Source organism: Formica exsecta, unplaced genomic scaffold, assembly GCF_003651465.1.
Source record: "Formica exsecta isolate Colony F162 unplaced genomic scaffold, ASM365146v1 scaffold1602, whole genome shotgun sequence".
Lineage (NCBI taxonomy): Eukaryota > Metazoa > Arthropoda > Insecta > Hymenoptera > Formicidae > Formica > Formica exsecta.
Window position 1 is genome coordinate 33,041 of NW_021848925.1, and position 12,627 is coordinate 45,667.

At 41.7% G+C, this 12,627-nt stretch overlaps 1 long non-coding RNA gene across 1 annotated transcript; it reads left to right on the forward strand.

Annotated features, from left to right (window-relative positions):
• Positions 1-4,240: 4,240 nt before the first annotated feature.
• LOC115233162 lies at positions 4,241-4,978 on the forward strand. The gene is made up of 3 exons (XR_003883735.1): positions 4,241-4,640; positions 4,727-4,880; positions 4,967-4,978. It is a non-coding gene; the product is annotated as an uncharacterized LOC115233162 (long non-coding RNA).
• The last annotated feature ends 7,649 nt before the right edge of the window (positions 4,979-12,627 follow it).

A 12,627-nucleotide genomic window follows, 5' to 3' on the forward strand; every position in this document is an offset into this window, starting at 1 on the left:
ATGACGCTAACCGACAACAAGATCGACTACGTGCACTGGGACGATCCCAACGAGCTGGTGGATCGTTTACGATTGCTCGACGCTTCGCACCAAGTAGGCCACAACGGCCACGACAACGAGATTCTGTCGATCATCGAGGAACTTCGCGAAGCCGGCATTATTATAAATTAAACGGTGTCTCGACAAAACTAATTAATCGATCGACCGACGTCGCTCGCATCGATGATGCATATCAACAAATTTGGGATATCCGAGCAGAGCAGAGACATGACAACCGCCATTTCGTACCGTCGATGGAGTAGATTAATGAGAAATTTCGTGCGCGATAACGCTCTGTGTCGCTCCATTACGGACTTTGACGCGAGGTCGCGCAAGATTCGCCGTGTAGCGCTACCTGAGGCTGATACCGACGCCGTCAACAAACTGTACGTGGATCAGTACGTTAAAACGTTGAGAAATCAACTGAAAGAGTCAGACGAGAAGCTTTCCGCGTTCGAGAAAGACGTGCGAGCGTTACAGACTGTGGTAAACGAGCTTCGGCGTGTGAATGTCGCTAGATTAAAAACGAGTAACGAACGCTAACGAAATGCTAACGAACGACAACGAAACGCTAACGAAACGACAACGAACGACAACGAAACGACGACGAAACGTCAACGAAACGCCAACGAACGACGACGAAACGTCAACGAACGACAATGGATGACAACAAACGGTTCACGGACAGCTACGGACGGTTCACGAACGGCTACAAACGGCTGAAGGACGGCCGAACGGTTCAGGAATGGTTGTCAGACGGTTATCTAATGGGTCAAGAACGGCTGCGAACGAATCAGGAACGGCTACCGAACGGGTCAGGAACGGCTACGAACGGCTATCGAACGGCGACGAATGGTAGCGGATGACAAAGAATCATTATTAAAGGACGATGAACGGGAATAAACGGTTATTAAATGGTTAAAAAAAGTTAAAGATATAAATTATAATGTAATTTCTTTACACATATTATTACGCGCCGACCAGTCGCACCGCTAAAAACATGACATCGTTAAAATCCGATGGACGTAAAAATATCGAGAAGCTACGACTCGTCGAGGAACTGCATGCTCCGGCGAGAAGAAATTTTCCCCGAAGACGCGTCGTAGTGCGGGGTTACGACGACCTGTAGCAAGCCGACATCGTCGAGATGCGTCCGTACTCTCGTTTCAACAGAGGTTACCACTATATACTCACCGTCATCGATGTGTTGAACAAGTACGCGTGGGCCGTACCGCTCAAGAGTAAAGGCGGAAGCGAGACGGCTGACGCTATCGCAGAGATAATTCGAGATAGCGAGAGGCGTCTGAAAAATAAGCAAACCGATATGGGGAAGGAATTTTACAACGCTGACGTGCAACGTCTCGTGAAGAAACACGACATCAATCATTATTCCACATATTTGGTGTTGAAGGCATCGGTCGTCGAACGATTCAGTCGCACATTAAAGAACGACATGTGGAAGATGTTCACGCTCAACGGAACTTACAAGTGGGTCGACGCGTTGCCGCGACTCGTATCGGATTACAACGCGCGCAAGCATCGAACGATTGGCATGCGACCCGTCGACGTTACCCCCGCAATCGCCGAAAGACTCTTGGCTACTGTGTACAGCGCGATAAAGATCGCGGGTCCGGCAAAGTTCAAAGTAGGTGACTCGGTACGCGTTAGCAAGTACAAGACGATCTTCGAGAAGGGTTACACGCCAAATTGGACCACCGAGGTGTTTAAGATCGTTAAAGTGCAGCGTACTAATCCCGTAACCTATCTATTCAAGGACTATCGCAAAAAATCTGTCGCTGGAGCGTTCTACGAGTATGAGTTACGTCGCGCGACTTACCCAGACGTGTATCTCGTGGAAAAAGTACTGCGCAGGAGGGGTGACGAGGTTTACGTCAAATGGTTGGGATTCGATGGATCGCACAACTCTTGGATACATAAGAACAATGTGGTTTAATTCGTACAAACTGTATTTTATTTTTAACATATAAAAAATATGAAATACATATAAAGTATCTGAAATATGTAAAATATAAAAAAATATATGTAAGATGTATACAGCATATAAAATATAAAATATAAAAGAAAGATGGAATTATATTTCTATTGTTTTTTCCATACATATATACATACATAAATTCTTGATCCACGCGAAATGTCTGACGTCTTGCGAATCTTGCACGTACAGCAAGTTGACGTGTCTGACCTTCTTTTGCTCGCTCAGACGTATTGGGACAATGTTATTCTCTTCCTCGATGCAGTATACATTTATCGAAATGTCATTATGAAGTTCAAACTTTTTAATTTGATTTACAGTCACTGGAAACTCAATGTTCTGGAGATTCAGCACTGTCGTGTAATGCGTAACAGACAATATTCTAACAGATACAAAAAATAGCGATAAAGTTTTGTTGTGACACCTAGAAATGTACCTATATCAGCAAGACATTTTTTTGAGTGAAGGTAGTGACTTGGTGCGACAGTTCCAACAGGTCGCGTTCGGTTTGCTCGGGATGTTCCATGTTTTTTTTTGTTTTTTTCACACTTTTTATAACAATGTTTTTTTTTACTGTGTACAAATTGGGCACATATTGCATGGAAAAATCTGATACAATGGAGTCCTGCAATTAGAGCAGAACCCGCCACTTATCGCGTCGTATAATTCAATCACATGCTTCCGAACCGCATACATGTATCCGAAATCAGTGTCTGCTATAGCGTTCATACATGTACTACATAAATCTAAAGCATCACCCGTGGAATAATAAAAGTATATGGTGCAAAATTTCGTACGTCCGTTAACGCAATAATTTGCGAATGAGGTACTATCTTGTCAACACTTTCCTCAAGGTCCTCACTTTGATCCCTAATGTAATTATTGTCATCCGACAATGCGTGATCTTCGTCGGACGACTCATCTAATACTGCCTCGAAATTATTATCCATTTCCATTTTTGCTGATTGTCGCGACAAAATCTTCCTCTATACCGAACACTTGGCACACAAAAAAATTACAAGTACCCGCTGTACCTCTTTCAACCGATATACGAACCGCAAGCTTTCAAATCGCATACTGAGTTTTTGACATTCGTTCTTCATTATATATTTTTAATCTATCGCGTTATGGTGTCGCGAAACGTGTCTCGACAAGCGACATCGATAAACGGCTCTTCCTAGAAAAAAATGAAGAGGCCACCGCGATGGTTCTATTTTGTTTATACAATATATATTTCAGACATCGGCGCTAGCCATTTGTAATACACCGATAAACATGTCTCGACGCGAATTCTAGCAGCGGACATCGGCGCTCGCCTTATCATCTTTAAATTCAGTAATGCTGCACGTGCAATAGTGCTAGACGTTATTTGTTTATAATGTTTATAAATTCGAGCATCCGGACATCAGCACCCGCCCTTTGTAATACACTGCGCCGATTATGCTTCCGCGATAAGCGCGCGATAAGCTCCCCCGCCTGCGTGACGTCATTCCCCGCGCCACCAAAATCCCTCACCGCCCGCGTGACGTCATGCCCCCTCGCCACCGGTTTCCCCTCGCCCCTCACCCCCCCTCAGAGGATCATGGCTTAGAACCCGCCTATTAACACTACTAACGAAATACAGCGATATCAACATGCGTCGTGATAGATATAACCCGCGATGTATACACAAAATGTTCAAAAATATAATTAATTTAAATATAAATAAGCGATTAAAATGTTCTACATAGGTTTGTAACTTTTGTCTGTTTTAATTTTTATTTATTTTTCTATTTTGATTTAACCTATTCATGGAGATTTCTTATGAAAGGATCTTTTATATTTTACAGATTCTGCATTATCCTTGAATCCAAACTTACGTAGCACATTTTAATTTTATTTATTTTTTAAATTATAGTTTTGAACATTCTGCATACATCTAAATTGCCAGTTGGGTCGGATATATACAAACACTCCTTTTATTTTTTAATTAAGAATATTTTTGAACATTCTGTATATACATCGCAGGTTATATCTATCACGACGCATGTTAATTTAACTGTATTTCGTTGATATGACAGATTTTCTAACCATAAATACGCTAAGCATTTGTAGATAAATGTTTAGTTCTTCACCTTAGATTTTGATAAAAATAAATTCGTTTAATGTTTTTTCGTATAAAAACAAGTTAGAAAGATAAAAATCGTTACTCGGTATTATCAAAAAAGTAATACACCGTTAAAAGTTATACATTTAAAGAACACGATAGACATTAAATAGAAGACATTAAATGAATGTATTTTTATTAAAATCTAAAGTGAGCGGGTGAAACTAAATATTTATCAACATATTTTTTGTGTATTTAAGGTTGGGAAATTTGTCATATCAATGAAATACAGCAATATCAGCATGCGTCGTGATAAACATAACCTGTGATGTATATACATAATATTTTTCAAAATATAATTAATTAGAAAATTAATAAGCGATTAAAATGTTATACATGAGTTACGTGCATTACCTAACCCCATCGTCCGTCACTTTGGGAAAGATAAGAGAGGATTTTTTTTAGTACGAAAAGAGGTATAAAAATGGACTGGTAGAGAATTGCATTTAGCAATCCATTAAGGTTTGTTCTCACTTTTATTCATTCCATATTTTGATTTAATTTATTCAAGGAGACATTTTTTACGAAAAATTTTTTATACTTTATAGATTCTGCATTATACTCGAATGCAACTACAAAATAGAATGTATGGAAAAGAATGAAAAAGAAAATGTAAAACAATTTAATGTCGTGCTATCAGAGGTTATCAAACTATTACACTATAAAAATAACTAATTTGACATATCCCTAAAAACGTCCATAGTAAGAAATTAATGGTTTATTTTATGATATATTATCAAGAAAATATCAATTCATCAATTACTTTATAATATTAATTTTTGATATAGCATACTACTTCTGAAAAGAACCGCCAAAATTTGAAGCATTTGTGTATCTTGTAATATAAGCTCTGCAACTACTTTAACCTTTGTACCTCTACATGGAAAAGGTAAGCGAATAATGGCTTTTGTATGAATGCGTATATTTCATGAGGAATAATATATACCTAAATTTTTATTTATTCCTAATTTTACTATTGGTTTTTTTTTTTCAAAGTGAATTGATTGATCGATTGAAAGAAAAGAGGGAAGAAGAAAAAAATACTGGTGAAAGAAAAACCAAATTCGATGAAATATGATGAGATATCTGAACGACAAAATATTTTAGAATAAAATTAAGATTGTTAAATGATATTCAGCATCTAACATACGAAAATGGCCATCTAGATTAGTATTCTTATTTAGTGTTATTCACGTTATCAACAAAGCTGTACATCACTATATTGTCCAAGAGTGGCAGATCGTAGCACATTTCTCTTTCACTATCGTTATTCTCTCCAGATAAATGCCTATTAAGATGTGTCACCTTTAGATAATGGTAATATACATAAAATACAAAAGCAATATACATCGCAAATACTATTATTACAGCTATATAACTTCAGCTTTAAATTGTTAATATTTTATTCATTTATTTTTTATAATTTAATGTTGTATGTAGAGAAATATATACAAATTTATTGCATTAATAAAATTATTAAAATCTAATATGATTATTTTAATATTTTTAATCTCATAAAATCGTACATATACAGGGTGAGTCATTTTAATCAACGGACGCAAATATCTCGTAAAGTAAGCAAGATGGAAAAAAATGTTTTATACAAAAGTTGTAGGGTTCAGAGTATTTTTATTTTTATTTTGTTTTTATGTTTATCTTTATTTTAATTTTTCTTTATGTTTCTCGAATTTGTTATCTCTTATTTTTATGCCTTATATGCATAATGTGCCTAGCGCTTTACGGGATATTATCCCGAGGCGTCTAATAAATAACGATTCATTCATTCATTCATTCTCTCTCTCCCATATCCCTCCCTTCCTCCCTCTCCCTCTCTCTCACTCTCTCTCTCTCCCTCTTCTTCTCTCCCCCCTCTCTCCCTCTCCCTCTTCGTCTCCTCCCTCTCTCTCTCTCTCATTTATTATAAATTTTTAAAATTATAATTTTATAAAAGAGTATACACGAAAGAATAATCATACATGAGCGATGGGACAAAATCGCTTTGCGTGTGTGCGTGCGAGCATACGTACGTGAGAGTCTGAAACTTATGATTATTATGATGATAATGATGAAGAACGAAAAATGTTACAATTCTGATATACGATCATTATTTCTCGAGATTGACTGCACCAATCTTATTTGAACCGGTCGCAATCGAAAGCTTGTATTCACATTATATAATAAAAGTGCCGTTAGATTTTTGATTATGGCTTTAGTTCCTGAGGTATTTTAATCGAAAGTTTATTACACGTAAAACTCCGGATAAGCTATTTGGCCATGGCGCCTGTATATAGGCAAACTGTTGACAGCCAGTCAGTTTTCTTTTATGTACTTGGCGTCGCGACCCTAACGCGTCGCTTGATATACAGGGTGTCCCAAAGCAGCCTTGACAACGGTCGTGAGCAGGTAGAGCACAGTAAACTGAACAGAAAAGTCCTATACTTTTTTTTCTATAACGCTTAATAAAGGAGTTATTATTGAGTAAAGTCTGGCCAATCAGTGTCGACTTTTAGCCAGACGCACGTCGGTGAGCTGTCCGCCTGGTAGTGTGCACCGCCGCCACAGTGGTGCATTGTAGTTGGAAGTGCGGAAAAAACCTCATATCTTCGGAATTTCTCGATATATCTTATTAACTCATTGTTTTTTATGTTTCTTCTTCAAATTCTAAGTTTATATGGAGAGTAATATTAACACATTTACCATAAAAATGAAATTAGAATGCTAATTATTAATCTATGCTTATAACTGCCACAATCGTTACAAAAAAGAATTATTTTATAATTTATTACTTAATAATAATTATTAACATAATATTTAATAATAATTAGTAACATAATATTGTTAGAGATTGAGCAATTCGCGCCCATATTCGCTAGACTACGTTTTGTTGAGAACCGGTGCTGTTAACTAGTACATAATTTGTAACGTTTCGTTTTTTTCTATCGATATCGAAGGCCTAAGACGCTCGCGCAATCCCGAAATACGTGCTACTTTGCTTATAACTAATAGAATTAAATACAAAAAGTGTTCATATGTCTACGTCAATGCGAGGAATTCTCTTTGTCGATACCGCGTGAGCTCCCGTTTATCAGACGTCCGAAATCGCTTTCTGGATCTCTCCTCACGCCTCGTGGTGTCGAGCAAATTTGCCGTCGTGGCCTGCGAATTACAATCTTCAATCTCTCCGCGCATTCTCAAGACTAAATTTAACCGTTGAGCAATACTTATTTGGGGAGGTGCTAATAATTATTAGATCCGACTCCGATTGTTCCCACGTTGGCTCTTTCTCCTGTTCCGGGGATTTTTGGCCTTATTCCCTGCGTACTTCCGAGAGATCTGTCGGCACAAGGAGTATCCAGGCTGGGAGCGGTGCACTTGGACACAGTACAATTGGACACGGTGCAAATGGACACGTTGCAAATGGACACGAAACTTTGCACACGGCTCAATTGGACACAGTGCATTTGGACACAATAATTTTGGACACAGAAGAAAATTCATTTGGACACCGTTCAGTAGCACACCGGTCAGTTGCACACCGTTCAGTTACACACCGTTCAGTTGCACACATAAAAATGCAAACCGTTTAGTTGGACACATAAAAATGCACACCGTTCAGTAGCACACCGGTCAGTTGCACATCATTCAGTTACACACCGTTCAGTTGCACACATAAAAATGCACACCGTTGTAATAAACCGCTTTCGCGAGGCGGTGACGGATAACTCGGTCGGGATCCGGGGCTCATGAAAGGGTATCGAGAGACGAATGAAAGTGATGTTAGGTAAAATATAATTTATTGCGTATTGTGGTGTATATGTACAGCGTGTGTGTTTATGTGTGTGTGCGCGTATAGGTGTATGTGTGTATTGGTGTGCGTGCGAGACGAATGACGAGTGAGTGAGCGCGCAAATGTATAATAATAATTAGTTGTGCGCAGAATATCGAATGGAAGATCGTTATGTATGAGCGAATGATACAAGCGTGTGAGTGCGTGTCGGTGTGCAGCGGTGTGTGTGAAGCGGTCGCCTGTACGGCGATACGGCGGTGTGCGATGTATAAATGATTATAATCGAGTGAGTATGTGTGAATATATATATAATGTAAATGCGTGTAAGATGCAGGATGTACGGCGGTACGGTTGTGTCGGGTGCGGTGCATCTAATGCGTTGCGCGGTTCGTGATTTCGGCGGATCGATAGAATATCGATTACGGATCGCGGACCGCGATTTCGGCAGATGCCGTTAGCTACCGGGCGGTAATTTCGGTCGGGCCGGTGGGCGGTCCTTCGACACGTATGTATTGATCGCGTATGTCGATCAGTGTCGCGGTAGGAATGTGGATCATCCCTCGTCGCGGGACTTAACGCGCCGTATCAATGGCGAGTCCGGATGACTAAATGGCGGTCGCGGAAGTGTTAGCTAGGCGCGTATGGCGCGTGCTGTATTAATTCGGGATGGTCTTTCCCCGTGGAATTTCGGGAGTGCAACGGTCGACGAGAACACCCGTCGATGGCAGGGAACTCCACACCACTGGAAGGTCGCCGTTGCACGCAGGTGGTCGGATTTATGCGAGGTGTCGAGTACTCTCGACGGGGACGAGTACGCCCGTTCCCGTTTGCCTCGTTTAATCGGTTTATTTTTGGTAACGGTCGGGCGGTTACCCGAGCGCGTCGTCGATTCTCGATGTTTTCGCGCGCCTAACGGCGGTTGGATGTTTACGCGTTTCTGTTGTTATTTAAAAATGGGCGCTCAGCGCCTCCGCATTTGCCCGACCGGTATTCGTTGGGCGGCGGACTTCCGGCGGATCGGCGGCCGGGTACGGTTTAGTAACGATGGGGGGAATGCATTGTTACACCGTTCAGTTGGACACATAAAAATGCACACCGTTCAGTTGCACACCGCTCAGTTGCACACCATTCAGTTGCACACCGTTCAGTTGCACACCGTTAATTTGCCCACCGTAGTTGTAAAGCGAGGTCCACCCTGCCTGCCGGCGGGGTGGCTGCGGGAGGAGGGCCGAAGGCCCCCCTTGCACCCCCCGTGTGTGTTTGTGTGTGTGTGGGTGCAACTGAGCGGTGTGCAATTGAGCGGTGTGCAATTGACCGGTGTGCAACTGAGCGGTGTATAATTGAGCGGTGTGCAACTGAGCGGTGTGCAACTGATCGGTGTGCTACTGAATGATGTCCAAGTGAATTTTCTTCTGTGTCCAAAAGCTACTGTGTCCAAAATTATTGTGTCCAAATGCACTGTGTCCAATTGAACCGTGTGCAAAGTTTCGTGTCCATTTGCAACGTATCCATTTGCACCGTGTCCAATTGTACTGTGTCCAAGTGAAGGCCACTTTCCAGGCTTCCTCTTCGATACGCGGCAGTGTCCGTCTTCTTACGATTAGTGATGACGTGGCCCTGATCGCCACAATTGATTTGGAGTTCCTCTCGAGTCGATGTTGCCTGTATGCGTCCCCGGAACGAAAGAGAACGAGAGACCCAGGCTCGATTATATTGATCTACCGCGATCGATTGACATGCGCACTATTCGCTAATATTTCGGCAGAAGTGGGAATAGGCACAAGGCGCCGAAAACGGTCGATTAATACTTCGATATCGCTTCTTACAAATTATAGAAGGCGTTGCCGTTCTACACGACGTTGCCCTCACCGTGTATTTTTTCACCGTCTCTTATCTTGTTATTCTTCTTCCTGTTTTCGTCTCGCGTGATATTAAAATATATTCAGTCTAGTTCAAATAATTCTAACCGATTGATTTCTCGTCTCCCTGACCCACTCGCTCTAACAAGTTATGGGCCCAGAATTTACGCGAACGACGAAAATCGAACGAAAGACCGATCGTACACATATTTTTCGCCAAAAGTGATTGATCGTGCACGCGCGTTAACGAACTACGACGCCATAAAAGAGTGAGAGAGTCGCACAAACGGTTCAATCAATTCGACGCGTATCGAGCTTCTAACTAAACATAATTACGATACGTGATTGATTAAAGTTGAAGCGCTTTTGACAAAAAATTATTCGTGGCCCTACGTTAATGGCGATATTCCGAGGCCCGTCATTACAGGCCAAGGCGAAGCGCTCGCCGCGGCACAAGTCGTGCTGGACAATTGGACCGTCCAGGATCGCAAGGCGAAAAGTGATTTAGTTTTATCCATCAGCCCGACGGAACTTAAACACATTCGAAACTGCAACACGTCTAAAGAGGTATGGAACAGGCTAAAATCTCTTTACGCTTCCCAAGGACCCATAAGAAAGGCTACGCTTTTGGAACAATTATTATTAAAGAAGATGCGCGAGGACGACGACGTGAGAGATTATTTATTCCGCTCTATGGACATGGTGGATAAACTTCATAACATGGATATCGAAATTAATGGCGATCAGTTATCTATAATGCTGCTACACAGCCTGCCAAGTAGTTTCGACAATTTTTGCTGCGCAATCAAATCTCGCAATAATCTACCGGATATAGACGCATTGACGATCAAAATAATCGAAGAACGCGACAGCAAGATTCACAAGAACAGTGAGTCGGATATCAATGCCATGTTCTCGAAGCAACGATCGAAGACATCGATAGATTGCGCCACCGGCCGTCAACAAGGCGGGAGAAATCCTTCAAACGAAGCAGGATATAGATGTCATTGTTGCAAAAGGAAAGGTCACAAGGCCGTGGACTGTTTCAAGAAAAAGAAGGACGCTCAAAACGCGAATGTAGCAAGTGATGTATTTTACGCAGACGAGATCTCCAATGTTTCCATAAACGAGACGTTCAATTACGCGAAAAGTCAAAAATGGTGTCTCGACAGCGGATGTACGTCGCATCTTTGCAAAGATCCCAAGTTATTTGCGAAATTGTACAAGGCTGACAGCGGCATAAAGTTGGCAAACGAAACGACAGCGCGCGCGACGGCCAAAGGCGACGTGAACATAACGGTCTCGAACGGTAAGCAAAGCAAAGAGGTTACCCTTGCAAACGCGCTATACGTACCGGACTTTCGGACGAATCTCTTATCAATCGCAAAAATAATCGATAAAAATCACGAAATCCTGTTCACGGGAAACCACGCATATATAAAAAATGCAAATGAAACCGTGAAAATGGTGGCCGATCGCGAAGGTGATTTGTTTTATCTACGTGAGGGATACGACACGGCGTGCACCGCTACGGATGCTTCGAATAGTTCGACAGAATGGCATCGACGGCTTGGCCACTTAAATTGGAAAAGCATATCATTTATGCTACAAAACGAGATGGCATCTGGTCTAACCTTCAAAGGCAACGATATACTTCCTCGATGTGAAGTCTGTGCCGTCGGAAAACTCTCGAGACTTCCCTTTTCCAAACGCGAACAGAGATCACCCGTATTACTCGGAATAGTGCACACAGATGTATGCGGTCCCATGCGAACGCAATCGCAGAGCGGCGCTCGTTATTTTTCCACGTTTACCGACGACTACAGACTATGATTTAATTCCTGAAGAACAAATCCGAGGTGACACCCAAATTTCTAGAATATAAAAATTACGCAGAAACATAAACCGGTGAGAAAATTAAGGCTCTACGGTCAGATAACGGAAAGGAATTCTGCAATTCTGTTCAAAATTGAAACATTCGATGCCTAAATTTCAATCGGCGAACGTCGCCGTTAAATTAAAATGATTGCCTCGAAAAATAAAACACGAGCGAGAATAAACATCGTCGCGATCAGCCGATCGGCGCGTGATCGCGTGATCATAACAAAGAAAAAGGTGCGTGATTCTTAGAAAGAAAAAGGTGCATTCTTCTTAGAAAGAAAAAGTGTGACAAACACCTATATTCTCGAACATTCGCTTCTCGCTCATCTCTGAGCGTCTCTATCAGTTTCGGGCGATCTCGTCGAGTTCGATTCCCGAACAAATTCAATTATGGATAAGATATTGTCAGAAGCCGGAATTAAGCGACGATTGACGACTCCACACACTCCCGCACAAAATGGCGTGGCCGAGCGAAAAAATAGGACACTCGTCGAGAGTGCTCGCTGCATGTTAACAGAGTCCGGACTTCCAACATCCTCTTGGGCCGAAGCTGTCGCAACGGCGAACCATGTGAGGAATCGATGTTCGACGAAAATCTTAGGCGCCAAAACATCCTTCGAAATGTGGACGGGCAGACGTCCGAACATCAACTACCTACAAAAATTCGGAACCAAAGTGTATGTTGTGAACAAATTGCCCAACAAAGGTAAATTTTCGCCAAGAGAAATCGAAGGAACTCTCGTCGGATACTCCAAAACGTCCAAGGCCTATCGCATTTGGCTACCGTCCGAGATGAGGATCCATATAAAGCGAGATGTCAAATTTTTCAACTAGTTCCGGACGAAAGACGGGCAATAGGACTCTGTCCAAAGAACCTCAGGTGAGCCATTTTCTGTTTCAGATAACCAACAAAACCCAGGGA